The sequence below is a fragment of the Lolium rigidum genome, chromosome 7 (genome assembly GCF_022539505.1).
Source record: "Lolium rigidum isolate FL_2022 chromosome 7, APGP_CSIRO_Lrig_0.1, whole genome shotgun sequence".
Lineage (NCBI taxonomy): Eukaryota > Viridiplantae > Streptophyta > Magnoliopsida > Poales > Poaceae > Lolium > Lolium rigidum.
This window is the reverse complement of record NC_061514.1, coordinates 65,652,262-65,679,723: the sequence shown is the minus strand read 5'-3', so window position 1 is coordinate 65,679,723 and position 27,462 is coordinate 65,652,262. Positions and strand designations below refer to the sequence as shown.

Below are 27,462 nucleotides of genomic sequence, written 5' to 3'. Positions count from 1 at the left end.
CGAACCACGCACCACACCACGCGCCACCAGCCTGCGATGTAAAAATACGGCGCGCGTAGACCGAACCAGCCCCGGGCGCTCGCGTCACCCACCAGGCCACGATGCACCTACGTAAGAAAACTGCAACGCTAACGTAAGAAAACTGCAAGCGTTGTTGCCTTCTTCTTTCAAACGACTGCTGTAATGAAGTTCAGTAGTGAACGAGCGTAAAAAAACTCCAGGCAACGTAGGAACCCGTCGGCGAACGTAGCACCACTAAGTATCTTTTTGCAAACTATCGATGAATCTATTTCATTAAGAGCTGATGTCCTGACGTAAGATTTATACTTTATTGCATCGCCTGATTAACCAAACTTAAGATCATTCTTGATTAAATTGCTTGATTAGACGATATAAGACATTGCCTCACAGCGTAAGATTGGCAGGGACAGCTGATGCCACGTCAAGATCTCTCATGCCACTGATTCAAGGAATGTAAAGTAGATGCATGTGTCAGAAAGAATTACCACATAGTCTCAGGTGCTCATAAAATACAAACCAGCGTGGCTAATAAAAATAAAAGAATTAATCTTCAAACTTATAGTGAATTACATGACTCGGTATAATTATTTTTTGCAGTTTTCATTCTGCTGCATGGCATTTTGGAGGACACCTCATGAGTTAGGAACACCTTGTCAGTGACTTCCCGCGCTATAATGTCAAGCCTTCAAAGCACTTGCTAATCATCGGTCTTGAACTCGAATGCCTCATCACGATCATGACATTTCTTCTTGCAGGTTTGTTACAAAATACGCCAAATGGAGTTAAATCTGCAAGCTCCATCAGAAAATAGATATTGGACAAATAAGATTATTGCTTTAATAACATTAGCCAAATGTATGTGTTAGTGACTAATGAATCATACGATAAGGAAAAGAAAAATCGACAATTCATTCAATGATGGATAACAAAAAAAGTTAGTTAGTACTTAGTTGGCATCTATGAAATAACAAAGCCAAAACCATATTGCGATGGAAAAGTAACAATGGTCAAAAGAGCATCATTATAAGAAAGTGCAAACACTGAAGTAATGACCAAAATCATTCACGCAATACTCCAAAAATCATGGTTGCATTCTATTTCACCCATGATGGAAGACGAGAAATAAAAATACTCAATTTCTAGTGGACATGAGGTCAGGTGTAAGCGATACATGTTCTCTTGTTATATGTAGGTAGCATTTCCGTAACCTTTTAACAGAAGCTACTGAGAAAGTATGTTGAGTCTAAGATGTCAACTGGAACTCGCTGAGATGGCTGGGAGAAAGAAAATAGCGGCTTCACCTCCATCAGACGGAGCTGCAGCGTCACCAGCAGCAGAAAGACCTGAAAATGCAACCAAATACCAGCCTTTGGCAAACCCTGAGAGTCATCAAAGTAAAAAATTTATTCAGATTAGGATTTAAAGTTATTCTGAAAAGTGGTACGGATAGCCGGCTGTTAGGATTTGCCAAAGGCTGAAAACTGATGGCAGAACTTGGATTTCCGTAGCAAACACGTGCAAATGCTAGGTTTGTAGCAACGTGAACCGACACTAGGAAACAATTGTTTTTTATCATTGGAGTAATGACCAAAATCGACGTTGCAAGATTCAAAGTATCATGGAACTTCTAGCAGTGCGAACAAGCTCCGAGAAAGAAGTAAATCAGCATACCAAGCCTTGTAAAAAAGATATAGATGCGATAACAGATAAAATAGATTAACTTAAGTACAGGAGGACTGCATAATATCGTTAGCTGGACATATCTAGTCCATAATTCAGGTCACATGTCCATATTATTGAACAACCAGTCTGGAAAGCATGAGGCTAGTTATCTATCCATATATATGTTTGAACAATCAAAGACCAATTAACAACATAGGTTTGTTGTAAGAATGTACCAAAACAGATGTCAAATCTGCATACCCAGCAGAACTGGGAACTTGATAAATAAGATTTCCTTTCAGTGATAAATTGTCGAAGCATGTATTATCTTTAGAGCCACTAATGTATCAAATGATAAGAAGTATTACTGGCTAGCAAACCACAGGCGCAAGGACCATATAACTCCACCGGCTAGTAGCATTTTTTTATACCTTTTGAAACTAGATACTGACAAACTGCAGTTGAACTATTCTAAAAACTTGCTACAGTTGGTCTACGGAGACTCAGAGAGGTATATGAACTACAAAAGGATGTAAAATAAATAGGACTTCATGCTTCCAACGGGTATAAGAAACTACGAGATTGATTCAAAATCATCACTACAAATAGTATCTTTTAGTTCCATAAAAAACTAAAGTAATTTCATATCCGAATTGGAGATTAATTAATCTATCTGCCAAGCATACCTTAATTGAAAATATGACTACCTAGGATGCCATGCAACTTTTAAACAATTCAAAATGGCTAGTACAAAGGCAGAAGATCATTCAGCTCTTCAGATTATAACTGAGAGGCAGGACAGAGTATGCGACATCAATCTTCAGACTATACATAACGGGAAGATTGTCTCATGTGACTTTATTTATAAGTAACAGCTAACCACATAAATCATTGTCAACGGCCAGTAAAAGGCAAGCCAACAAAATTTTCTTGATACAGAAAACTATCCAATTAGGAACACTCACATACTTAACGGCAAAAAAGCATTTATTTTCTGCGATTAGTTTAACTTGTGTACAAAAAAATATGCCGAGATGCCTTTAACATGTATTAAGAAGCAATCACCAGCTTTAATTGGAATAATATAACTCGAATTTGCAGTTACATGAACAACAGGTCATGTGTGATAACTAAAACAAGCAAATTATGTGATGCATCGCTCTGGGCCGAGCAGGAATTTGGTTGCCGTACATGAAAATACACATGAATTAAAATCTCTTTCGCTTATGTTGACCAATTGATCTAATCAAGAACATAAACAAGAGTACATGCAATTGGATCTACCGAAACTGGATCACCCACTATTTCATCTATGTCAATCGCGCAATTGTGGTAACTTGCATATATAGTACTAATTCACCATATCAAAGAATCGATAAAGAACTAGATGAAAAAACAAGAATTTTATGTCATGGTCATTCACAATCCAGAATGCTGCTACAGACAAAACAATCATTCATACCAAACCTGGGGGGGACATCTGGATGTCCTGGATCTTGGACGTGAACTGCAGGTTGGGGAACTCAGGTACAGAGGCTGGTGGTTGATTTCAGCGGCTAATGGAGGTAGGGGACGGTGGGTGCTCATGGAGAGGGGTGTCGAGGTGAGATGGCCATATTCGATTTCAGCCGGCGATGAGACCCCAAAGGCATACGAACCGCTGCTTTTCCAGCCGGCGGCGCTGGCTCCAAGCGTGTTGCGGACTCCATCTCAGCCATGGTAAGGAACACTAACAACGAGGAGTCAAGGATCTTCCCTAGCTCCATGGCATGCCCCTGCCGCTGAAATCCTGATCCAAAAAATTGCCAGGTAAAATTGGTAAAAGCAAATCTGGCAAAGAGGTACGGAGTATGATTTTGTGAGAGGATTCCCCATACCGTGATAGCAGTAGAAGAACGCATGCAGAGAAGAATACCGATCCCACCAGCCGTGGTGGCCAAAATAGTGGGTACCGAGCTCACCAAACCACGCCACTCGCCCATGAAAATGCCGAGACCACGGAGCCACCCGTTGCCGCCGGGTACAAGGCCGCCCGCACAAATAGCCTACCGCCGGGACGCGCGCCGGCGAGGTCGCGCGGTTGCCCCGAAACCGCTGGCGGCTGTCCTCAGCTGCAGCCGCCCGCCGCAATCCCAGGCTCGTCGCCGGCTCCAATCGCCGGTGGAGCCGCTCGTCGCCAGCAGCAATCGCTAGTGCAGCCGCTCGCACAAATTCCAGAACCACCGGTTGTGCACGATGCTACTATGGCTCGAGGTAAGAGTAGCGGTGGGCAAATTAACCGTCGATGTAAAAGAAATAAAAAAACAAATTACATCAGTTTGGGATGGAACCGTGGGGAGCCGCGCCGGGTGCCACGGACCGTGTGCCTGGTTCGCTCTAATCGACTCAGGTGCAGAATAAGTAATTCTACACCCAGGTGTCTAATAGAGTTTCTCATATATATATATATATATATATATATATATATATATATATATATATATATGCTCGATCAATATCGTAAGACAAGTTATCTTATATATTTATATGTACGAACCTGTACGCTTAGAAATATACGAAAACTATTGAAATGAACTCCTAACACAACTCCTGCCGTGGCACAGAAAGTGTCCAAATTCCTGCCGTGATAGCCCTAACCCTAAACCCTAACAAAACAAAACCGCGGCACAGAAAGTGTCCTAATTCCTGCCGCAGCAGAGACTATTTAGTCGCGGCCCGTGTTTCGAGCCAGGACTAAAGGTGTTGGCCCCAGCCCGCTCCGCGGCCTCCACGTGGAGGGACATTGGTCCCGGCTGGTAGAAGGACCGGGACTAAAGATTGCACCTCTAGTCCCGATTATTTGATCGCGATTGGGGAACCGGGATTAAAGGTTCTTACGGACCGGGACTGAATGTCTTGTCTCCACTAGTGGTGTTTACCGTTGTGGAAATATTACCAAAGGTTTACCCGGTCTCTTATCAAGGTTGGAACCTCTTAAACTATAGAGATGTCATCCATACTCTCGTACCTCCAAAGCACCATTAAAAATGACAGAGGAATATTTTTCTACATACGTTCCAGGAAACAAGTCTCTTTCTACGGGACCGTGGATGTCGCAACCGAGGAGCAGCCTTCTCTAGAATCTGGTTAGCAAGTGGACCACAAAAGTCCATGCCCAAAGGCAGCGTTAGAACACCAACGCAAAGACGGGTGTATAGCAAGGTTTAAAATAGCGTGCTAAATGAAATAGCGTCGGTCTCCTTCAAACGCTATGGACGCTATATCATGCTAATTTCGTGCTATATTTTAAATAGCGTTTTGAAAAAAAAAATTAAATATAGTCTAAAAATAAAGGATTTCGCTAAAAAGGTTGGATATTTAGTCCAAAAAATGACTGAATCATACATACATAACCACATACAGCAAATAGATCTCTAATTTTTCAGAAGGCTAACATCAGTATTTCACAAGGCAACAACATAATATAAATTCTTTTTTAAGAATCATCAGCATTAGCAATATTAAGTTCTACTAGTCTAGAAAAGGAACCAACATATTGTAGTTCATCATCACGAAAAAGTGAAAGCAACTTAGGTTGAAAAAATAGCGCGCTAACGCTATGAAGTTTTAGCACATATATCATGCTATTTCACAAATAGCGCCATAGCGAGCAAAATTACTAAAATTTAGCGTAGACCCTCCAAATATGCTATTGCGTGGTATTAGCGGAGAAATAGCGCGCTATTTAAAACCTTGGTGTATAGGGCGTCGCCTCCGCGGAAGAGTAGTCGTCTGGCCTCGACCGGCGACGTACACAGATGCCCCCGACAACAACTCAACGTCTAGGTCGACCAGGACCCCGCCGGGGTGGTGTGGAGGCGCCCCACGTGTGCAAATTGCTCTCGCATCATGCAAGCTACGGGTGCTCACATCATGATCCGGCCGTGGGCGTCTACAACTACAAGGCCGTGCGCGTCTACGAGTCATGAGTGGGTAATGATCCGTATGTCTGCTTGTGAAAAAGGACAAATTATTCCCTCCGTCTTTATTTATTTCGTGCCCTATGTTTAGTCAAACTTTATTAAGCTTGATAAAAATATACGAAAACATAGAAGCACCATAATACCAAATGCACAAAATATGAAATATACTTTATGGTGATTTCTAATACTATAGATTTTATATGGTTAAATTGTATAAAGTTTGACCTTGCCTAAACCTAAAATGCAAAATAGTTGAGTACACACGTCACTCGTCTTTTCCCAAAAAAAAAAAAACTGTCACTAGATTTTTTTGGCTACTATGGAATACTACCCTCTTCAAAATATAACGCGTATAAACTTTGTAAAAGTTCATCTAAGTTGCATAAATTTTATGGTGATTCTAATACTATGTATTTTATATTTTTTATATTCTTTCATAAATATATTTTGATGTGTATAAATTTTGACTTCAACTAAATCGAAAATGCAAAATAATTGAGTGCACACTCACTCGTCCTTTTCCAAAAAAAAAATCTTACTGGACTTTGTTGGCTACTATGGAATACTACGATCATCAAAAATACAACGCGTATAAATTTAGTAAAAAGTCGTCTCTCTTCCTTTTAGAAATTTGCATACAAAAAATATGAACATCTACAATATAGAACATGCACCAACATGCTACCATATAAAAATATTGTATTTATTCAACATTGTAGACATTAACCACATGGCACATGTGGTCAACTCCCTACATAAAAAAAAATATGTCATGTTGGTTCCTATTCAACAAGATTTATGCCATGTTATTGAACAAAATATACAAGAACTTCTTCCTAGCTAAGAGATCATACCTTTCATCCCAAAGATAAATCAGTTATCCTGATTGTACCAGGTGTTATCCTTTTAAAAATAATTTCAATCATGTTATTTTAAATTCATGTACTCATGAATTCCAAGAGATGCCACTAAGAGATAATCATTATTTACAACTTGTTTTTATCTTCTCTATATGTTGTGAGATGTCCAAGATAAAACTATTTTTTCTCCATCACAATATGTTGTAATAAGAAGAAACCGGTAGAGCAAGAAAATAGCCACGAACCCAGGTGTAGGTGGAACCATTTTTAAAATAATTTTTTTATTTCAATGTTTCAAGAAAAAATGAAACAATCCACGCATTTACATACTACCTTGATACTCATTTGTGCAAATTTATGGAAAAAATGATCGTATGTGCCTACAAAAAAATAGAAAATGGAACTTTTATTCTTTAAATGGTACAAATCAAGTTCTTATATTGTTACTTGGATACCTTGTCTCTTTCTCAGAAGTTCCATACTTTTCTATTCAAGTTTCAAACTTGACATTCACATACATATACATTCTCTACCCGCATAAATATGCCATTTTAGAATATATATTTGTTACTGATTTTATTGTTTAAAAAGGGTTCACATGTATCTAGGTTCATAAAATTCATGAACAGTATAACTTGTGCGGTGTCAAACTAGAAAGCTATAGCGTCTACCTATACCAAAGCACCGGAGAGATTATCGGTGTGCTTGGTTTGTGCCAAGATTGCTCTATCAAAATTTTAACTAGCCAATATTTGGTTGAGTTTTTCTTTGTTCACAAGTTGATCAACATTGGCTCTAACACAAACTAGAGCTAGCAGTGAATGACCCGGACTTTTGGCTCTCGGGTGCAGGCGCACCCTATATACTCTAAAAAATGTAGTAATTTCAAATAAAGTTAAAAAAATTCTAATCCTTTTGGGAATCAAAGATAATCAAGTATTGTACTCGTATAAATTTGTTTGGCCAAAAAATGTTTCACATTGACTTCAGGCAAAAAAAATAACAAATCTATGACGAATATAGCGTGAATAGTACTTTAATATAGGACCTTTTTTTCACCCATGAAACAAGAGAAGTTATTCCATGGTGAATCTTTCGTATACGAGTACAATACATGATCATCTTTGATTCCCAAAAACATTTGAATTTTTTTGACCTTTTCTGAATTATTATATTTTTTTTTCATATAGGGTGCGCTTGCTCCCAGGTTCACCCATGCAATTTCGTAGCAGTGAAGCATTGACAAGCTACAAGGTTGACAACTATCTAAACAAGAAGTAATTTTTGGTCATGACAAGCAAAATTTCCATGATACGCTTTGTAGCAATCCAAACACACTAAATGGTGCACCAACCACACGATCAGACGTTACTAAAATATTGACCAACTCAGACGTGACGTCCTGCTTGGCTTTTCCGCGTTGTGCAATCACGTTGCACAACGTAACGTCTGAGCGGTCGCAGCCTGAGGTGAGGTGAGCTTCAGTGCTGGCAGTGGTTACATAGAGCTTACAGTTGCAGTTGGCAGCGATGCAGAGCCAGGTGTAACCGTGTTAACTGCCGAAGCACTGACGGTCCGTACGACACAAGACACTCTTGAGACGGCCGGACAGGGGTCGAGCCGTCGAGGTCGCCTGTCGCATCGTGGGATGAGACGGCAAGAACGCGGGGCAGTCATGGCCCGCCGTCGCGGTCCATCGGAAATCATCTGAAGCAGCCTCGAGCTGAGCGGGGCCAGGTCGCGGATCTCCGTTTGGCAGCCAGCTCTACGCGGCTGCCGCCATGGCGTCTGATATATGTATCAACCAGTCGCATCGAATTTGACATGCGATATTTTGGAGCGCCGACTTGTTGGTGACTGCGTCGTGTGTGCTTTCTATGAGCCGAGGCAGTCGATAAACTGCAGGTCATTCCGACGAAATAGGAGAACTGGGAAAACACACCTCGCTTTGTAACAGGCGTCGCAATCCCCACTTTGCGGTGATTCTATTCCTATGCCATCGGTGGTTTTTATCTCTATCTCTATGTTGCCATCATTTTTGGCCATGATTCCCTTCTGCCACCGCTAGTACACACCACACAATTATGGGGCTTTACCCAGTCATGGTTTCAAGAGTTTTTATGTGAAAAATAATCGGTACATGATTTAAGTACTCAAGTTGTCAAATTATATTAAGGGATTGTGAGAATTTTAATCCCGCTGAGAGGATATATTGGAAGCCGTCGGATTTCGTAGCGTAAGGTGGATGTCAATGGAAAAGAAAGAACAACTTTTCTTTTGCCTCAGTCGCGTCGTGGTGCGGCCGAGCGAATGTTTGCACGCCATTACCATCCCTCAAATTCATCAGTTCTCATCTTTATTCCGATGACTACAATGCAAGGATCATGCATGCCAGAAGTAACGTACCTTAAGCGGATTTATACTTAGAAACATATTGTTTCTCAGTCAACATTTTGAACGAACCAATGAACTTCCTATGTTCACTAATATAATACGTTTTTATAAATCAGATTACTCCCTCTAACCCATAATAAGTATAAAAATTGCAGTGGGGTTTTCCCCACTGTTTTACCATCAAAAAAGAAAACCCATAATAAGTATCAGGGTCTTAGTTTAAATTTAACTTATGGGTCAAAGGGAGTAGTTTGCTCAAACATCTTGTATTCGCGAACGGAGGGTTCGTGCACGTAAAACTTGAAACTTACCATGCATGGTGTGGTGGGATCTAAGCTTATTTCAGTTTGCTAAAACATCTCATATTACATACCAGAGCGAGTAGCCATACTATGATTCGTGCACATAAAAGTAATGAAATTTACCATGCATGTTGGCGGGATCTAAGCCATTTCTTAATTTTATTAGCACATGCACAGTGATAAAATAACCGGAGAATATATGAAGAAAGAAGTATCTTATCTTCAAGGCCGTCGATGTCGCCAACGAACAGCGGCCACTCTGTCCGGAGCCCTAAACGTCAATAACAAAGGGCCATGCAAAGTACAAGCACGAGGAGGGCGTAAGTACACCTGTGCTGAGGGTGTCGCCTCCGCGGATGCGTCGTCGGGAGCTCGGGCCGCGACCGCGATGTACGTACACCGTCATCGACAGTGTCGTCGATGGCCCCGATCCCAACTGCCGTCCAGGTCGAGCTGGTCCCGATGTGGAGGCACGTGCCATTGTCAATACTTTGCATCGTCTCTACAAAGATCCGGCTATGTACAGGTTTGTTGCGTGTCTAAAAGGTCGTGGACGACGATATATATTGCTTTCGCACACGAGTTCTCTAGCTTCACAACTCACGAGCAGTCACTAGTCACTACTTGTCGCCTTGGTCCTAGTTCCTAACATCTTCAGAAACAACTAAGAAATTAAGAAATACTCCCTACGTCCGTATCTTAGAAGTTTTGGCAATCTGTTAGATCAAATCTTTTTTTTTAACGGGAGCAAAAGCTTTGCCCCAATCCATTAATTAATTAAAAAAGAGTGTTTGGACAAGATAGTCCTTACAAAACAAGGTAAAACAAGACCTCACACTCCCGTCATGATTTCGCCCAAGCGTTTAGCGCCCGCATACACCCACAAACGGGCTTCTTTCTTAATCTTATCTAGCAAAACTAAAGGGGCCGTTCATTCCAAATTTCCCAAGTGACAAGGAGTGTGAGGGAGGCAACGGCTTTGCGGTTTGGCGTTGATCCGCTAGTCATGGTAGTGCACCAATGCTTGACCGAGAGGCCCGCCCATTGGGATGGTTGAATGTCGGGTATGCCTAGCCACGTCCGTAAGGAGGTCCAAAGCCGTGCGGTGTATCGGCACTCCACAAAAAGATGACACACCAACTTCATTGTTTGCTTGCAAAGAGGGCACAAACCCCGATTGGACCAACCCCGTTTTTGTAGCCGGTCGACGGTCCAAATCTGGTTTTGAATAAGAAGCCATGCAAAGAACTTTGCTTTAGGGGTGGCCCAAACCTTCCACACCGTCTTATGCATGATAGAGAGGGTGGAGCCAAGGAATTGCACTTCATAGACGGATTTGGCCGAATAGAGCCCATTCTCTGTAAGCTTCCAAGAGATGGAGTCCTCCACATGGTCGTCAAGGTGCACATCAAGAAGCAAGGTCCAGAGCTCAACAAATTGGGAGAGATGATCCATAGTGAAGTTTTCATCCAAAGTGATTTTGTGCACCCAAGCATTCTCTTTGAGAGCATGGCAAACCTTCCAATTCTTTCTCTTGGAGATATTGTATATGAGGGGGGCGATGTCAATAGGCTTCCGACCCCCAAGCCAAGGAGCATCCCAAAAAGTCGTCTTACACCCGTTGCCAAGAGTGATGGAGGTGGCGGCATAGAAGATGTCCATGTCGTTTGGTACAAGGGTTTGTGGCGCCCCTCCAAATTTTGGTGTTGTCGGTCCACTCAAGCCAAGGACAACGGAGACGGAGAGCCGTGGCGAATTTATCCAAGTTAATGACTCCAAGTGACATAGGCATCCCAAATGGGCCTGCCTCATATAGTACCCGGGGTTTATTGAAGGCCCACTACCCGAAGAATAAGAAGACTCGAGAGCCCAAGATGTATTTAAGGAAAAGATAGAATTGTAATAGGAAGTGTTATTTGGCGGGATGAGTTAGAAACCGTCCCGGACTATGTAATCCTTGTATAGCACGAATCCCTCGGCTCCACCTATATAAAGGAGGGGTCGAGGGACGAGAAGATCATCGAATCATTGTCTACAAACCCTAGTTTTCATATTCGTCGAGTACTTTTCGGCTGAAACCTTCGAGATCTACTTGCCCTCTACTTCTAACTAAACCCTAGCCTATAATCCATAGGCATTGACAAGTTAATCCCTTGTCAATTGGCGCCGTCTGTGGGGATTAGAGGCGTAAGGATCTGATCTCGATGGCACGTTCAAGATCTTCGACATCGTCAACCGGGAGCAACACTATGGATCGAGGTAAACGGATCGCTACTCGGTCCTGTTGATTTTGTTCCTCACCCACCCTCCCGTTTGGATGCATATGCGTATGCGGCGGAGCCCTTGGAGATGACGTTCGGAAGGTTCCACTTTCGCGTCAAGAAAGAAGGATCGTATCGTGTCGAAATTCCGATTTCGTCGGGATCATCGGCGGTCGATTCTGAATTTTCAAGCTATGCATCATCAACTGAGTCAGAAGAAGAAACTTCGGCAACATGCTACGTCAGCACCAGAGCAAGAGAGAAACTCGCCAAGATCTTCAGCAACGCATCGTCTCGGGTCATCCGCGGACTCATATATAGCGATGGCTCAAGCGATGTCGACGATTACGACTTCATCGACAAATCTCTCACGGTGGGCAAGGTCTTCATCAATCTCAACAATGATGTCACCAAACCCAACATAGATCCGAGTACAAAATATCATCAGATTTATGCTATCGAAGATCAAGAGGAAACATCGGAGGCTTTCGATCAATTGGGAAATCCTTTTGTCGATCCCTCAGATCTAAGGAGAGGTATGGGCACTAAATACGTCGGGCCCACACCACGCGTCAGAGTCCAACTTCCACAGGCAGCACTGGGATAGAGCGGCAAAAGCCATAGATGGTTCGGAACCAATGACGACAACAGCTACGAGCTCAAGAACTGCAAGCTTATCAATATATGCTCGCACGAACTGCCCGAGAAATAGAAAAACGAGACGACTGAGCTAAACGGAGAGAAAGGAGGCAGCTTCCGCATCCGACGAGGAGAAGGGCGGACCTAAGTGGACAATCTAGAGTTTCGGGTGATAGCCACAGGGAGGCTCGGAACGAGAGGAAGATCAAGGCTACAACACATACCCGAAGCGAAAGAGAGTACTTGGTTCAAAACCTCGACATGTCCTTTATGACGATAGATACAAGAGGAAATATTATCCCTAAGACACCGGAAGCTGGGTATATGGCGACACAAGCTTACATCCTCGCATCCAAGCCGCCCCCGGGAGATCCAAGGGAAACATTATACAACATGGCATTGGCGGGAGTTGGAGCTATGGGGACAGCGTTCGTAGCAACGCCTCCCGAAGGAGCAGACAAGGCAAAATAGTCCACAACCTGCGGCGAGCAACGGCGGCAGCTCCGGAAGGACCAAGTGGAGCAAGAGACACGGGAGTACAAGCGAGGGTCGATAGAGCAAGGCAAAGCGAGAAGAGATCATCGGCAGTCCCGGAGCTTAATGACGAGGATATGTGTGGTCTACCGTGCTTCACGAGAAGAGTCCGAAAAACTCGAGTCCCCTCGAGATTCAAGTTACCCGATCACTTCAAAAAGTTCGACGGCTTGCAAGACCCGGAGGACTGGTTAATTGATTACCTCGAGACGGTGAAGCTAACTCGGAGGAACTAGAGCAACAGCGATGCAAAGTATTCAGGTGCACTTAAGTGGAGCCGCTCGATCTTGGATCAAAAAACTTCCGCCAGGATCCATCGACAGCTGGGAAAGTTTCGAGGACGTTTTCGTCAAGAACTTTAGATCCACATGCAAGAAGCCTGCATCGTTGGAAGAGTTGAGGGCGTGTCGACAAAAGCCGGATGAGTCAATGAGAAAATACATCCAAAGGTGGAACATCATAAAAAACTCGGCGAGAAAATATATCCGACGAGAGAGCAATAGATGCGTTTGTCGCAGGAATCGAGGCGCGGAGATTTTGTCGAGGACTTGGGAAGGACCAATCCAAAAACGAGTATCCGCGTTGATGGAGATAGCAAATAGATGGGCGGACGGAGAAGACGCTGTCCACAATAAACGACACAGGTCGCCGAGAGGAGGACCGTAGTCGAAATTATCGAACGAGGCGACGATTTCCTCGGCGGTATCCGAATTACGACGCCCCGGGGCAAATTTCGGCGAGGATTTCGGTCAAATACAGGAGCAAGCAACAGAGATGATTATCAGAGAAGCAATGAGCAGCGAGGCGATAATAGGGACGATTCCCGTAACAGGCAAAATAGTGGGCCAAGGTTTCCACGACCTTTTATGTCTCCCGAAGAAATGCTGAACGGACCATGCCAGATGCATTTTTTCCTCGATAGCAATGGAAAAAGACAGTCAGGACACCCTGCGGAAAGATTGTCGAAATTTCCAAGCAATGTTCGGATGTGCGAGAAACGCTCACGCACGAGCAAAGCACGAGAGAAACCCTCGGGAGCCTAGGAGCGAAATTCATCTACCGCCACCTCCCGCGATTACGAGAAGGCAATCAACACCAGCTCAGAATAGCGGCAGCACCAAGCACCACCACCCTATGTTGATCCTAACTCCAACGGAGCAGGTGTCGATGATTCAGAAGGGAAGGCCATCCAATAGAGCTCAAAAAGTAATCTCGCGACAGTGTTCATGGCGGAGAAAATGCCTCCACCAACAGGTTGAGTACCTCAATTGGTCGGGACAAGACATCGGCTTCACCATAGCGGACCACCCGCAGCAAGTTCCTCGACCGAGGCGGTCGGCACTCATTCCGCCGGCGGTTATCGCAGGATTTGACGTTTCTCGAGTATTCATAGATGGCGGCAGCAGCCTAAACCTCATGTATGCGGATACATTGAGGAAGATGAACATATCCTTAGCAAACCCGAAGCCAACGGACACAAGGTTCCACGGCATCACACCGGAGAAACCAAGTTACCCATTGGGGAAGATTAACCTCGACGTTCGGTTTGGAACCCGAGAAAATTATAGAATCGAGAAGGCTGGAGTTTGAAGTCGTGGATTTCCCGTCGCAGTACCACGCTTTGTTGGGACGACCAGCATACGCTAGATTTATGGCGGTACCACACTATACATACCTGTTATGGAGATTGCCTGGACCCAAGGGACCAATCACGGTCAAAGGGAGTTTTGCTTTAGCTGATAAGTGCGACAAGGATTTCCATCGATTGTCAGAAACCTTCGGGATGCAAGCGGAATACTTGGCGTCGAAGAGCATGACTGATTACGACGTACGGCCAGACGTCGGAAAGCCAAACAAGGAATCAACTTTCAACACGAGAGAAAAATTCTAAGGAGGTGCGGATTCACCCGACGGATCCAAAAAGACGACATCCATTGCAAACAACATGGATATCGCATAGGAAAGCGCGCTCGTCGAGTTCCTCCGTGAGAGCTGGAAAATCTTCGCATGGTGTCCAGCTGACATGCCAGGAGTACCCGGGGAACTTGCCGAGCACCACCTAAATTTGGATCCAACGAGCGAAACCAATCGGACAACCTTTGCGGCGCTTTTCCGAACCAAACCGCAAATCCATGCTATCGAGAAATAAATCGACTAGAGGAAGCTGGTTTTATCGGAGAGATATCTACGAAGCCACATGGGTAGCTAACCCGGTGATGGTGCCAAAGAAAAACACGACAGTCCTTCGCATGTGCGTCGACTTCACGTGTCTCAACAAACATTGCCCTAAGGATCACTTTCCCCTCCCAAGGATCGATCAAATTATCGACTCCACGGCAGGTTGTGAACGTCTTTCCTTTTTGGATGCATATTCTGGTTATAACCAGATCAGACTAAAAGAAGATGACGAAGCCAAGACAGCGTTTATTACACCTTACGGCGTGTTTTGCTACAAGACAATGCCCTTCGGTCTAAAAAATGCGGGAGCAACATATCAGAGGATGATGCAGAAGTGTTTAGCAACACAGATTGGGAAAAACGTGCAAGTATACATCGATGATGTCGTCATAACATCAAAAAAGGGGGCAACGCTGATCGAGGATCTCAAAGAAACTTTTGACAACCTCGACAAATTCTCGCCTCAAGGCTGAACCCGACGAAGTGTTCTTTTGGGGTCCCGGCGGGAGAACTTACGGGATTTCTAGTTTCAGCAAGAGGGATTGAAGCAAATCCCGACAAAATACAAGCCATAGTAACAATGAGGAAGCCAACAAAGTTGAAAGAAATACAAGCAACTAGCCGGGCGAGTCGCAGCTACGAGCGGATTCGTCGCCGGAGTTAGGAGAAAAAGCACTACCATTTTATGCGGCGATAAAGCAAGGAGATAAATTCCGGTGGAACGAAGAAGGCTGATCGAGCTTTCGAAGATCTAAAGCGAAAAATATCGACACCACCAATCTTAGTGGCTCCTAAGGAAAAGGAACCTCTCCTACGTATATTGCAGCCACGCCCCAAGTGGTTAGCACGGTGTTAGTTGTCGAAAGAGAAGAAGAAGGGAAAATCCATGGAGTGCAGCGACCGGTATACTTCGTGAGCGAAGTCTTGTCGCCCTCGAAACGAGAGGTACCCTCGGTACCAAAAGCTAGCATATGGAGTGTTCACGACGAGCACGAAAATTGCGCCACTATTTTTCGGCACACCCGATCATAGTGGTCAATGAAGCTCCTTTGTCAAATATACTTGAACAACCCGGAAGCTACGGGTCGTGTCTCCCTTTGGGGAATAGAACTTTCCCCTCGGGACATCACGTATGAAAAAAGAAAAGCAATAAAGTCGCAAATACTACCGGACTTCATCGCAGAGTGGATGGAGTTGCAAAATACAGGACCCCCAGATTTATCGAGAACCTGGACTATGAACTTCGATGGGTCCAAGAGGCTAGAAGGGGCTGGCGCAGGAGTAGTACTCATATCACCTGAAGGCGACAAGTTGAAGTACATCCTTCGTATGACGTTCCCCAACGCATCTAACAATGAAGCGGAATATGAGGCTCTCATACACGGGATGAAAATGGCGAAAGCCTGCGGAGCAACTCGACTAAAAATCTTTGGCGACTCACGGTTGGTAGCTCAGCAAGTTATGAACCAATGTGACGCGAGTCAATGATAGCATGATGGCATACAAGGAGGTGTACAATGAGCTCGAGAAATTGTTCGATGGATGCGAAGTAAAACATATTAGCAGATTGAGCAACGACGAAGCCGACGTTCTTGCAAACATCGGGTCGCGGTGCCTTGCGGTCCCACCGGGCGTATTTTGGGAGGAGATAACGAGAGAGATCCACCGAGACGACAAAATCAAAAAAAAGGAGAAGAAACCCTCGGGGGCTATCAAGGAGAAGCAAGAGGAAGAAGAAGAAGAGCAAGACCTGGTCCTAGTAATACGAGATACCATGGATGCAGCCATACATATCATATATCCTCGGGAAAGAAATACCGGATGATCCAGTTGAGGCAAGGCGAGTAATCCGACGCTCCAAAGCTTTCACGGTGGTTAAAGGAGAATTATATAAGCGAAGTATTTCGGGCGTCTTGCAAAGGTGCGTTACACCCGAAGAAGGAAGAATAATTCTAAAGGACGTACATGAAGGAATATGTGGCCACCACGCAAGTAGTCGAGCTATCGCAGCCAAGGTTTTTCGGGCAGGATTCTACTGGTTGACAGCAATAGAGGACGCTAAGGACATAGTGCGAACTTGCGACGCGTGTCAAAGGTTTGCCGCAAAACCTCACTCTCCAGCAGCAGAGCTAGCACCAATACCTTTGTCATGGCCCTTTGCACAATGGGGACTCGACATGGTAGGCAAGTTACATAAATCGTCGCCGGGAGGAAAGGAATACATGCTAGTAGTCGTCGACAAATTCACAAAATGGATAGAAGCGAAGCCGATAAATTCACCGGATGGAGCATCCGCGGTAAAATTCATAAAAGACCTCGTCTTCAGATTTGGAGTGCCCCACGGCATCGTCACGGACAACGGCGGTAACTTCACGTCCAATGAATTCAAAGACTATTGCGAAGAGGTGGGTATCAAGCTGAACTTTGCATCGGTTGCACATCCTCAAACCAATGGGCAAGTCGAGAAAGCCAATGGCATCATCTCGCAATGGCATCAAGAAGCGCTTGTTAGGACCACTAGAAAAAGCTCGACATACCCGGCCCGAGGAACTACCAAGTGTGTTGTGGAGTATCCGAACAACTCCAAATACAGCGACACAAGAAACTCCGTTTTTTCGGTACATGGAGCGAAGCGGTACTACCAATCGAGATAGAGCACAACTCTCCACGTGTCGCGGAGTATGACGAAGAAACGTCGAGAAAAGCATTAGAAGATGACGTGGACGCACTTGATGAAGCTCGAGATGAAGTATTATCTCGAGTAACCAAATATCAACAGGACTTGAAGAATTACCACAGTCGACGTTTGCGGCCAAGATCTTTTCAGGTGGGCGACCTAGTTCTTCGGCTCACGCAAAAAGTCATGAAAAACTCGAGTCACCGTGGCTCGGCCCTTACATCGTCACGGAAGTAATCGGAGGAGGAGCATACAGGATAAAGGACAAGAAGACAGGGGTGGAGGAGCCAAACCCCTGGAACGTGGCGCAACTCGGGCGGTTCTACGCCTAGAGTCGAAATATAGTCCTTGTAAAACTTCAATGTACTCGAAACGCCCGCGAGTTTTCGGACGCACTCTTTTCCTTTTTCGGGGCACCGAGTGGGGCCGGAGAAGGTTTTTAATGAGGCGGGCTCGCGGTGCTGCAATATAATAAAGATAGTGGCTATATCACCTTCTTCTTTGTCAACGCGACCAAAGTCATCGCTCCGACGAATTTCAATATAGTTCATCGATAAAAGAAGAAAAAAATCTTGCCTTGGTATTCAAATACCTCGTGAGTCAATAAAAATACAAAATAGTACTCAATAAAAGCTCGGGGGCTCATACTTGCCTTCAATATATAAATGCCTTGGTCCACAACCTCGCAAATATACAAATATAGAAAAAAGTCACCGAAACACTCGGGGCTAGACAAACATAGAAATATAATGGTTGCTTTACAATATGGTCATGGACTACAAAGAAGAAATTTCTACAAGAAGCAAATAACTAGTCTTGATTCAGTATGTCGTCAAGAGTAACTCTGTTCTCTTCAGGAGCAGCACCAAGAAAGTCGGCATAATGGCCATCGGCAAAAAAGTCGGCATCCATCCGAAGAAGGTCCTCAATCATTTCTTCGGCTATAGGTGTAACCTTCGTGTTAATCCTATCAACACCAACTCTCCGGCGTTTTACCTTTTGATGAACCCTCTCGACAACTTGGGCAAGGTCAAGCTTTGAGTGACAGATCTGGAGCATGATAAGAGCAAATCTGGCACCAGCTACCAGTTGTGCTTTGACAAAATCGTGGATACTGCGAGCATCCTTGAATCTTTCCATCAATTCAGGAAGAGTTTTTGGTGGGACATTACGAGGAAACATGGAGTTGTAAACCATGGATAAGGTTTTGGTACAGAAGTGAAGGAAATCACGGGTTTGAGAAGTACGATCCTGAAATCTGGTAATTTGGCGGGTCCTCTCCGGAGTGGCCCAAAACAAAGAACCATGGTCCAAGGAAAGATTGACAAGGAGGTTTGTCCTAGCGTTTACCCTTTCTTCCTCGACGACGAAGCATCAATAAAGGCACCTATCAACACAACGAAGGGACAACCTTTAGGAGACAATAGCATGAAGATGAAAGATATCACAAGACGAGACAAACATACCCGACATATCCGCAACTGGCTTCATTCATTAACTCGAGCATGAAATTTTCTCGAGTAACCGCTTTTTCAGCTTCGTAAACAAGCAATCTCCTTAGCAGCCATAGCCTCGTGGACTTGCTCGAAGGGCAACTTTTTCGGCTTCGGATGATTTACGAGACTGCTCCATCATCACAAGTGTTTGCTTTTTCGCATATCGAAGTTGTTGTCGAAGATCATTCAATTCTTGCGACGGGGTATCATCGACGAGTGCGATATCGAGTACAGTTCTCTCCGCGCGGAAGAAGGCGAAGCATTGGAAGGAGTAGGAATTGGAGTATAGTTATCAAATATCAACCGAAATTTAAAACGAACAACATTAAAAAACAGGCAAAGATAGAGTTCTTCATTAATCTCTCGAGAATAATTACAAGGGCGCTACGGTGGAGCTAGGGAAATACGTGTCGCCAAAAGACTACTTTGGCGACAAGAGCAAAAGAAGCAAAAGAAAAACGAGAGGCATGCAACTAGACCTCCGGCCTTGATGAACTAGGAGTCGACGTTGGCTGGATCCCGAGATACGCCAAGATTTTCTTCGTATTGGGCTTGGCCGCCTTCATCGGTGACTTCCACCTCGACTGTTCTATCGGATCGGTGTCGCCAACCTTCGTCCGGTCGAGAGTCCGCCGACTGTCGGCAACCTGAGCAACGGTATTTTCAACGGCTACCTTCATGTTCTCATGGCGCAGCTTCAGCCCAAGATCTTCCGATGTATTGAACATCTTGGCGAGGTCAAGGAAAGTCGAAGGTTCCTCTTTCTTCGGGAAGAAGTAGGGGAACAACGCCGACAAAGCCCCACTGGCATTGGCCACACCTTCACGAATTTCGCGTCCATGGGACTCTAGAAGAGAAAGTGCGTCAAGGAGAGGGTCATTGACAGATTTCTCCAGATCAAAATCTTGGTTGGTTTGAGCTGCCACATAAAACAGAATATTAGTCGAAAATCAAGAAACAAGAAGTACAAACAAAAAAGAAGGGACAAGCGATATTACTCAGCGTGCGTCGACTTTGCGAATTCAAGCGCTTGATGATCCCTTGTTCTCGTGCAACCTCGCGCAGATTTTTGCTCGTGCAAGGCAGATTCAAGCATCTTTGAGCCTTTGCTGCAATTCTTCGACACTAGCAGCCTTTGCCTTGGCATCGTCGGCTTCAGCTCGGCTTCGCTAGCGGCAAGTTCAGCCTTCTTGCGAGCCGTTTCACTTTTCTCAAGATTCCGAGAAAGTGTCTCGGCACGTTCGTTAGCCTCCGCAAGTTTTTCGTTGAGAAAGGAAAAGAAAGAGAAGAAAGATTCAAAATAGCGACAAGCGTAAGGAGTAAAAACTCAAGGAAAAACAGCAAGTACAACGAGTCGTTACCTTCGGCTCTGCTGGCATACTCGCGGTACCCAATAAATTGGGACCCGATGCGGATGAGATCCTTGATCATAGGTCTGTCAAAGAAAAAAGTAAGAAGGGAAAAACTTCGGCATTACAATAGTAAGGGTCCGCAAAAGCAAAATAGAGGAAATATAGATCTCGATAAACTTACATCATCTAAGAGCTGCGACGAAGAGCTGCCCAATTGAGGAGGAGGCTCAACGACCATTTCAACCCTTGCCCTTTTTGGCGAAGGGACAAGGGGGCTTGACGGTGGAATAGTAGTGACGACGTTTTGTTGGGGAGACGATGTTTCATCTCCTTCAACTAACGTGTCTGAAACAAGCACGATACGTGACGTGCTCGGTCCGAGGAGCTACGTCGATGATCGGTACTTCTTCCTCATCACTAGTAAACAAAAATTGACGAGTATAAAAAGCAAGACGAGAGTTAAACCTTTCGAGTACATCAAAAAAGGAGGAGAGATAAAATTGACTTACGAGCTGATGAGGGACTCAAAATAAGGATCATAAGCTGCCTTCGGATCCGAAGGAACAACTTCTTCAGCCTTAGAAATGCCAGAATCCTCGACTTCAGTCATTTTCCTTTTGTTCTTCGGAGAAACAGCAGGAGGAAGGGATTCAGTCGACTCACTGGCCTCAGACTCAGCCTCTCTCTCATGAGAAGCCGCAGATTTGTGAGAACCCGCAACTTCACTTTCAGGAACAGAAGAGCCCTGAGTATCGTCGGCAACGATGGTCATTTCTTCGACCTCTCCACCCTCAGGAAGAGGAGGAAGGGAAGTTACACTAGGATGATCCTGAAAAAATAGAAACCAAAGAAAAAGTAAAGACATGACAACACAATGAAATGCAGGAAAAAAGGTGCAACAAGATAAAAACGCGGAAAGATAAAATACCTTGGGGAGTGGATTGGTGGAGCTGTATGGTTCCACACGACAAGAAGAAGGAACTGGATCTTTGCCCAGGCGAGAAAGTCTTCGAACCAACTTCTCCAAGTCCTTGGTGGAAAGGTCACCGGAGATTCCGTTGGCGTCATTTTCACCGTAGTACGTCCAAAGGGGATTTTTGCGAGCTCGAAGAGGCTGCACTCTAATCCTAAGGAAATAGGCGGTGATTTGAACACCAGATAGCTCCTCGCCTCGAGTATTTTGAAGCTGGCGAATGCGAGACATGAGCGCCTCTGTCGCCTTTTCTCTTCCTCAGAAGCTTCGGCATCCCAGGAGCGACGGCGCTGAATTTTGGCACTCCCGTCGAAGGGAATTATGTTGTGCTCAACGGAGTTGGCGCTTTCTTCGTGAATGTAAAGCCACTTCTTGCGCCATCCTTGGACGGAATCGTGAAACTTGACGTCGAAATAATCGACATCGATACGAATACGGATAACAACGCCACCTATGTTATAAGTGACGTTGTGGGAGCCATATGCGGCGGAGGCGTAAGATGCGTTTCCAAAGAGCCCAATTAGGAGCGACTCCAAGAAAGCATTCGCAAAGGGTGATAAAAATAGAAATGTGAAGGATGGAATTGGGGGTCGGATGATGCGGTTGAATCCCATAGACAAAGAGAAGACCGCGGAGGAAATCATGGATTGGGGTAGAGAGGCCGCGGATAAGATGATCAACGAAACTAACCCGATACTCCATTGGAGGCTTGGGATAGCTTTCTTCACTGGGAAAGCGGATGGCGCCTTCCTTCTTCATCAGGCCAAGCCTTTTCATCAGGTTGGAGTCTTGGTTGGAGATCTTGGATCTCTCCCACTCAAAATCTTCGGCGGCCATCGCGGACTGCGGAGTGCCGTGGCGGGTCAAACGCGCACGCGGCGGCATCCACGGAAGCGGGTTGAGCAATGTATGCGAGAGCGGGAAATCGGCGAAGATTGGGCGCAGAGGAAGATTTGCGAAGAGGAACAGGTGAGCGGCGCAAGCGAGGGGATGAACGGAGGATGAAGACAGGTTTATATAAGATTTGGGTGAAGCAGTGTACCGTTGGATGAGGAAATCGTGTGGTGAGAATTGATTTTCTGGTTACAAGGGCAAAAAAGTATTTTTACGGGGATAGGCGTTACCGCACGAGCACCAGTAAAAGCGGAGGACGTGTGTCCCCCATTTGCACGACGTGTCAACATGGTGGGAACGATGGACCCACAAAGCAGAAAAATATCGACCGATGATAGAGTTGAAGAAAATTTGACAAGGGAAAATATGTCGACAAGAGAAAGGAGAATCGCGACAGGATAAGTTATTTGAATGCATCAGGAGCCTTTGGTCAGAAACAAGTTTTTGCCCAAATGCTCGGGGGCTACTTCGAAAAAAGAAAACTTTCGACAATGGCAAATATAGAAAATGTTGAGCCTACAACCAAGCACAAGTTCTTGGCTGTAGCCTCGGGGGCTACTCCCATCGGGAGCGCTGTTCGCGCACCCGATAAAAAAAAAAAAAAGAAAGAGAGAGAAGAAGAAGGAGGAAAGAATATCAAGAGATAATGGCAATATAGTGACAAGGTGGACTAAAATGTTGAGCCTACAACCAAGCACAAGTTCTTGGTCTGTAGCCTCGGAGCTACTCCCATCGGGAACGCCGTTCGCGTGCCCGATGAAATTAACAAAGGAAAAATAGAACAAGCAAGAGAGTATATTTCGAGTTATCATTAACTCTCCATATACTCCCATCGGGAAAGCAATATAAGTCATATTTGACTCAATAAAATGTGCCATTCCAACAGCTCGGAAAAGCACTCGACAATATATTCTCGGAACGCCGAAGTTGCGATCAATTTCGAATGCCGCAAAATTGCGAAGGTAAGACCCCGGACCTATTCGTTGGGCGTGGCATCGCCGAAGACTGCGCTCGCTACCTTTATCCGTATCAACGAGATACGAAGAAAAATCCTAACGGACGCGTTAGGTACTCGATAAATTTAACCGGGACTCGACGGAATGGTAAGACCTTAAGCGGCGCCTGTCGAAGTTTACACCAGTATCCCGAAATCATGTCCGGGGACGTGATTTTGAAGTAGGTTTTTGCGGATTGCCACTAGAGCGGTTAACTAGTACCCGATCCGTCGGATGAACTAGCCCCAACTACCAATATCCCTGTACAATATAGAATTTTATGAGAAAGAGTATGAAAGTTAGAGCTTTCGAGTAAAAATAAACGAGTGGAGATTTTCCTTGATTCTAATGATTCAAGCAAAATCTCGGGGGCTACTTGACATAGGCATCCCAAATGGGCCTGCCTCATATAGTACCCGGGGTTTATTGAAGGCCCACTACCCGAAGAATAAGAAGACTCGAGAGCCCAAGATGTATTTAAGGAAAAGATAGAATTGTAATAGGAAGTGTTATTTGTAATCCGGCGGGATGAGTTAGAAACCGTCCCGGACTATGTAATCCTTGTATAGCACGAATCCCTCGGCTCCACCTATATAAAGGAGGGGTCGAGGGACGAGAAGATCATCGAATCATTGTCTACAAACCCTAGTTTTCATATTCGTCGAGTACTTTTCGGCTGAAACCTTCGAGATCTACTTGCCCTCTACTTCTAACTAAACCCTAGCCTATAATCCATAGGCATTGACAAGTTAATCCCTTGTCACCAAGGCCCCCAAGCATTTTTGGGCGACAAACCGTTTCCCAATTAACTTTGCATTTTGCACCGGTGGTGGTGTTTAAGGCCGACCAAAGGAAGGCCCTCTAAATCTTGTTGATGAACTTGAGCGTGGCCGATGGCACGACAAGGGGAGTAAGGTAGTAGGTGGCTTGCGAGGAGATGACCGATCGAACGAGGGTCTGTAGTAACAAGATTGCCATTCCAAGAGGGAAGCTTTCCCGCACATTTTTCTTCAAGAGGTTGAAAATCCACCCACTTTAGTTGCCTAACCGAGAGTGGTAGACCAAGATACTTCAAGGGGAAAACGGATCGCATGGTCGGGATGCCATGGAGGGTGTCCTCAAGGTTCAAACCACCGCAACGAATTGGGACCACGGTGCTCTTTTGAAAGTTTGTGCGAAGGCCGGTGACTTCGCCAAAGCTCTCAAGGATCTTGCCCAAGTTTTGAATGTCATCATTGATTGGGGCAACAAAAAATTGTTGCGTCATCCGCATAAAGAGAGGTTCTAAGGATTGAACCATGTCCCCGTAGTTTGTGAAGCAACCCGTGAGTGCTGGCCCGGTCAAGAATTTGTGTGAGCGGGTCAATGGCTAGCACAAAAAGGAGGGGGGTAGAGGGTCCCCTTGCCTAAGCCCCCGACCATGGGAAATGGGAGCACCGGTGATGCCGTTGAGGAGCACATGGGACGAAGCGGTGGTAAGTAAGGCGGTGTTCCAATTCGCGAAACGTGGCGGGAAACCCCGGCGTTGGACAAGGTCAACAATATACTCCCAACGGATGGAATCAAAGGCTTTCCGGATGTCAAGCTTGAAAAGTAGCGCCGGCGTCTTGCTTTTGTGGAATCTTTCTGCAAGGTTCTTGACATAGAGAAAGTTGTCATGTATACTTCTTTTCTTTATGACGGCACTTTGGGCATTGGAGACAAGGTCATTCATGTGCGGACTTATGCAAAGCGCAAGCACCTTGGCGATGATTTTCGCAATAGCAAGAGGGCGACATTGGAGGAGTTGAGCCAATGGAAATGCTCCACATGAAGGCTCTCGAAACGGTGCACAACCTCCATGACGTCATCCTTGATTGTGCCCCAACACCTCCTGAAGAACATACCGGTGAACCCATCCGGACCGGGTGCTTTGTCAAAAGTCATTTGATCAATGGCGTTCTTAACTTCGTCCTTGGTGAAAGGGTCCCCAAGCCCATCAAGGGCCGGCTCGTCGAAGTGGATTTATAACAATTAAATCTTCTTTCCTAGGTTCTCCGCGGCCGATGACCGTGAACGACTTCCTATTTGTCAATGTGATCCGTGACCCATCCTTGGTTGTGCTTGAGGCGGTAAATGTGATTTTTCCGTCGACGAGCGTTAACCTTCCAAGTGGAAAAACTTCGTGTTGGCGTTGCCTTCCTTAATATTGGTGATGCGGGAGCATTGCTTCTTGCGAGCTCTCTCAAACATCGTATGTTATGAAACAGAGATACTAATTAAGATGTGTGTATGTATGTATGTATGTATAATGCTTGAAGGGCCTTTGGCTGAAATTTATTAAAATAGAGAAGAAAGAGTTTTACAAAAAGGCCAGAACGTGGCCAGAGTCGGCTGAGGTAGCCGAAGGCTAACAAAAATACGAAGGCTAAACAAAAACACCCACAACCATAGCAACAGAGGGAGCCACCTCAAGGCAGAACGTCCCAGGGTGTGAAGCAAACCTAGAACTCCATAATGCATCCATAAACTCGCCATGAACGGATGTCTTCCATAATAAGCTCGAACAGGCGCTCGACCGTGCTGCTCTCCTGCTGGAAAATGCGGACGTTCCTTTCTTTCCAGATCTTCCATGTATGTATAATGCTACGTTTGCGCACGCGTAATGCAATGTTTGCATGTCATACATCATACCCTGATCAATTATATTATTGACCTTATCAAGTCTTTTGTAGTCCTATATGACCTTACATGGACACCCAAATAAATTCATTAGAATAAGAATATCTCAAAAGATGTAATACACACAACCAATTGGTTCAAAGCACATGGGCCGATGAAGCTACTTTTAAGACAGAATGCTGTAGTCAGCGTTAGGTTACAAGATGTTGGAACCATCATACAATGGAGAACTAAACGCACGCACACCACACAAGCAAGATCATGACTACATATGAAGTGCAAACGATTAAAGGTGTAGGCCTGTAGAGAAACCTAGTTGCATAGCAAAATGCATGCTTGGACGAAAAAGGCATAAAAAAGGCGAGACCCGATCTAATTTTTTTTATGTCAGTTCAGTGTTTAAGGCCACTATGTGGATTTCATGATGAACGGAATCGGGGGCGGACCCCTAAAAAGCATAATACGTTGTCAGAAATTTGCAAGAAAATCAACCCAACCATAGAAACAGCACGAGTTAGAAAAACCCTAACATTGTCGATTAGCATTATGAATGCATTATCATTGTCAAATTTGCATTCTCCGGTATAAACTTTGGGCAGTGGGGATAGCATATCCAAGAGATCAAAGGAAGTGAAAGTATCTTTCGGAAACTAAATAGAAATTACCAACAACAAAATCTAATCAAAATTAAAATCAAATTAAAATTTGACAAATAAATATCGCAAATATGAGTTGTGGCGCTCTGACTCTTTTTTCTCGGAGTACGCCATGAAAAAGACGCATCGTTTCCATAGAAGAATTGGGAAGCAGCCAGTCCAATGCCCATAAGCATTGTGGTCATCAGCAGATCTAGCGCCCCTAGTCAGCCGCTCCAGGCTTGCCAGCGTACCACACTCTATGTAGTACATTGTTTTATTTGACTTAGTACATTGTTATATCTAAAAATTGACGTGTTAAATATGTATGTCCATGCTTTCAGAAGCTTCTGGGTCTGGTGACGGTAGCTTTCTCCCCTTTTACATATACTTATTACGCACATGAAGGATGAGCGACTCAACTCTCTTGTATTCAACTTCACAACTAGAAATATATAAAGCATGTTCACATAACAGGTGTTGTATATCGTAAATTATGAGTCCTCTATTAGTTTTGATCATATTTTATTTTCAATAATCAGCATTCATGTCCTTCTTTGGTCTTTGTTGCTTGGCTTCCGCAATCTTGGTGGGCCTTCCAACCAAACGTTACTATCCCGCTCATATAGAAAAAAATTTGACTGATAATTTGATCAACAAAATCTAAGATATACACCATAAAAAGTGTACAATTGGAAAGTTAGTTTGAATATGAATCTAATGGTATACTTTTTGTGGCATATATTTCATATTTTGTTGATCAAATTAATGGTTAATGTTTTTCTTGAACTTCGTAATAACCTAATAAACTGGTATGGAGGTAGTAACATGTAAAAATGTAAATTAACGACCCGGTTTGTTCTGTGTTAACTTAGAATCACCTTAATTCTCGGTTGACTAACTATATATGTAGTTTATGTGCAGCCGGGGAAAAATATGTGCGCTTGCATATTCACATGCAATTCT

The 27,462-nt window shown here is 44.5% G+C and overlaps 1 long non-coding RNA gene across 1 annotated transcript; it reads right to left on the bottom strand.

Moving 5' to 3' along the window:
- Window positions 1-464: 464 nt before the first annotated feature.
- LOC124675649 lies at window positions 465-3,787 on the bottom strand. Its single transcript, XR_006993374.1, has 3 exons — window positions 3,561-3,787; window positions 1,323-3,472; window positions 465-809 (listed from the first exon to the last, which is right to left on the bottom strand). It is a non-coding gene; the product is annotated as an uncharacterized LOC124675649 (long non-coding RNA).
- Window positions 3,788-27,462: the final 23,675 nt, after the last annotated feature.